The sequence below is a fragment of the Triticum urartu genome, chromosome 1, assembly GCF_003073215.2.
Source record: "Triticum urartu cultivar G1812 chromosome 1, Tu2.1, whole genome shotgun sequence".
Lineage (NCBI taxonomy): Eukaryota > Viridiplantae > Streptophyta > Magnoliopsida > Poales > Poaceae > Triticum > Triticum urartu.
This window is the reverse complement of record NC_053022.1, coordinates 141,016,891-141,020,705: the sequence shown is the minus strand read 5'-3', so window position 1 is coordinate 141,020,705 and position 3,815 is coordinate 141,016,891.

Sequence of the window (3,815 nt, the reverse complement as noted above, 5' to 3'; positions counted from 1 at the left end):
CGCCCCCGCGCCCGCTTTGAAGGCGGCAGTGGGTCATCTCGTCATCGCGCCTTCGTGAAGCGCGAGGAGGGGTCCGGCTGAGCTTAGGACGGCGCCAGGAGCCTGCCCCCATGGACCACTGTAGGGGCAGACACCACTTTTATTTTGTTCTCCCTTTCCTTTCTCCATCAAAAAGAAACCTGAATGGGCCCCGGAGGGGCGTGTATCAAACTATGATCTCAATCGTTATGCTATGTTTGTTGCTCCTGTGCTGTGTCGCAACATCATCGTTTTATGTAGGGATAACTTAGCTTGACTTGCTCGGAGTAGCCTCCTCCTCACGTGGCACTTGCTTGCTTCCTGGTGCCCGTCGAGGCCTCCTTGACCTGATGGGCGCTTAGGAACTGCAAAAAATTCGTCAAGAGGTTTATCGTTCCCCTGAGGCTTGGTCGCAGGCGTTGCTGGCCTTGACCCAGCGCTTTGTATCATGGTACCCGAGGGGCACGGATTGAGAGAGAGAGGTGCGCCAGCTTGTGGGCTCGAACGAGGGTACCTCGCGAAAAACAGAAGAAGGAATCTCACGAAGGTACCTGTTCAGCCCCCTCGCGAGGGACACGCGAGAGAGTACAGGCCGACCAAAGAAATGAAGGCAGAAACAGAGGCAGAAAGCAAAAGGGCGAGACCATCAAGAGACACCAGAAAGCAAATTTCAATTAAAGAGGGGCGAGCCAACTTCGGAAAGCAAATGAAAAGCCGCGTCCGGCACCTAGTCTAGTCTTCGACGTCTTCTCACCAGTGCGGAGCTAAGTGCTGCCACTAAGACGTGGGAGGGAGCCCCCGAGGCCCAAGGGCGGCACTCCTGAGACTCCGGGGCGTGTACAGACCCACTCGTTATTACGTGAGAGTGTCATGGGCGGCGATCTTCACAGGAACCGGGCCTTCTTAACAGGCGCTGGGCCTTTCTTCACATGCGCTGGGACTTTCTTCACAGGCGCTGGGCCTTCTTAATAGGTGCTGGGCCTTTCTTCAGGGGTAGAACTTCCAGAGGTGCTGAATGTTCCAGGCATTCTGGATGGGTACCCCATCCTGTGTCTCCAGGCGCGCGGCGCCAGGCTTGGAGACATGGACGGCCTTGAACGGGCCCTCCCACATGGGTGAGAGCTTATGCAGCCCTTCCCTGGAGAGGACCCGCCTCAGGACGAGGTCACCCACCTCGAGCGTCCTGGAGCGGACGCTGCGACAGTGATACCGCCGCAGCGCCTGCTGGTATCTTGCTGCCCGTAGTGCTGCTTCACGGCGACGTTCCTCCCCCAGCACGAGGTCCATCCCCCGCCTGGCGTCCTGCTACGTTTCATCAAACGCCAAGACCCGTGCATAGCGATGTCTGACCTCGTGAGGGAGGACTACTTCTGCTCCCTAGACGAGGAAGAATGGGGTCTCGCCCGTCGGCTTGGTGGCGGTGGTGCAGATGGACCACAACACGGACTGGAGCTCATCGTGCCAACCCTTGCCACGGGCCTCGAGCTTCTTCTTGAAGGTCCTGTTCTTGAGGCCTCTTAGGACCTCCGCGTTGGCACGTTCGGCCTGTCCATTGCTCCCGGGGTGCGCTACCGAAGCGTAGCAGATCTGCGTTCCAAGGTTAGCACAATATGACTTGAAGAGATTACTAGCAAACTGCGTGCCATTATCGGTGATGATGCGGTTGGGGACCCCAAAACGGCTCATGAGGCCCTGGATGAACTTGACTGCAGAGCCAGCTGGGATGGTGCAGACGGATTCAACCTTCGCCCACTTAGTGAACTTGTCGATGGCGACGTAGAGGTATCGATAGCCCCCAGGCGCCCGAGGGAACGGGCCTAGGATATCTAGCCCCCATACTGCAAACAGCCATGAGAGTGGAATGGTCTGTAGGCCCTGAGTTGGCTGAAGGATCTGCTTGGCATGGAATTGGCAGGCTTCGTAGGACTTCACCAGCTCAGCTGCGTCATTGAGCGCCGTAGGCCAGTAGAATCCGCTGCGGAATGCCTTGCCGATGAGGGTTCGCGACGACGAATGGTGCCCGCAGTCCCCGCCGTGTATGTCGGCTATCAACTCTTTCCCCTGTTGCCTGGAGATACAACGCAGTGCAACGTCATTTGGCCGCTTCCTGTATTACTCACTGTCCCAGATGTAGTATGCTGTGGCATGCCGGGCCACACGTCTTCCTCCTTCTCCGGCAACGTCCCTTGCATCAGGTATTCCTTGAGTTCCTTGATCCAGCATCCCTCGCGGGGCTCAAGCGCTAAGAGTAGGCGCGCTCCCGAGGTTGGGCCACAGGCTGGGGCTCCTGTGGCAGGCGGCTGCGACAGTTCCTCCCGAGGCTTAGCTGTTCTTGAAAGAGGTGGTGTTGCTGATGGCTTGAAGAGCCGCTCCTCGAAGACTCCAGGCTCTTGGGGCTATCGCTTGGATGCCCTTCTGGCGATGTCGTTGACTTCCTTGTTGGTTCCTCGGGGCACGTGCTGCAACTCCAGGCCCAGGAACTGTTTCTCCATCTTGCGTACTTCTGCAAGGTATGCCTCCATGTGTTCGTCCTTTGGCTCGTATACCTTGTTGGAGAAGTTGACGAGGAGCTGCGAGTCGCCCCTGATGGTGAGACGCTTTACCCCCAGTGTCGCTGCAGCCTTCAGGCCGGCTATGAGGCCATCGTATTCTGCAATGTTGTTGGAGACCTTTTTGCCCTGCTGGAAGCAGAGCTGCACGGCGTAGTAGATCTTGTCCCGAGTGGGCGAGATGAGCACTGCTCCAGCCCCCGCGCCTTGACACACGAAGGCACCATAGAAATACATGACTGAAAGTGCTAGTGATCGACCAGAGGGGGGTGGGGTGAATAGGCTTATTTTTTATGAAAGTCTTCAAAACATGAAAGTTTCGAAGACAAACGATAGAAATAAACCTATTACCATGCAGCGGAAGGTAGACTACACTAAGCAAGCCATAGTCAAGTATTCAATGAAGTGAAAGCACAATGACTAATAGCAGCTAGGCAGTATAGATCAGGTAGGAAGATAGTGTGAAGCCAATCAGAACAATCAGTTACTCAGTGAAGACAAAAGATAATGCAATCATACAATGACTTCACCAGGGCCAACAGTAAGTAAAGGAATGGGAAGGACGAAACCAGTGACTCGTTGAAGACAATGATTTGTTGGACCAGTTCCAGTTGCTGTGACAACTGTACGTCTGCTTAGGGAGGCCGAGATTCAACTCAGAAGACCGCGTCTTCACCTTACCCCTTGAGCTAAGGACACCCAGTCCTTGCCCAATCACTCTGGTAAGTCTTCAAGGTAGACTCCCAAAACTTCACAGACTTCGTTCACCGGCGATCCACAATGACTCTTGGATGCTCAGAACGCGACGCCTAACTGGCTGGAGGATTCACAGTCCTCAAGTGTAATAAGTCTTCAGATCACACAGACAGGAAGACTTCAGTGATGCCTAACACTCTTTGGCTCTGGGTGGTTAGGGCTTTATCCTCGCAAGGAATTCTCTCTCAAAGGCTTCGAGGTGGGTTGCTCTCAAACGACAAAAGCCATACACTAACCCTAAGCAGCCAACCGTTTATGGTTGTAGGGGGTGGGCTATTTATAGCCACTAGGCAACCCGACTTGATTTGTCCGAAATGACCCTGGGTCACTAAGGAACTGACACGTGTTCCAACGGTCAGATTTCAAACACACGTGGCAACTTTACTTGGGCTACAAGCAAAGCTGACTCATCCAGCTCTGGATAAGATTTGCTCTCATTGTCTTCGCTCGAAGACATAGGATTTTGGTTGAGCATCACTTCAGTCACTCTGA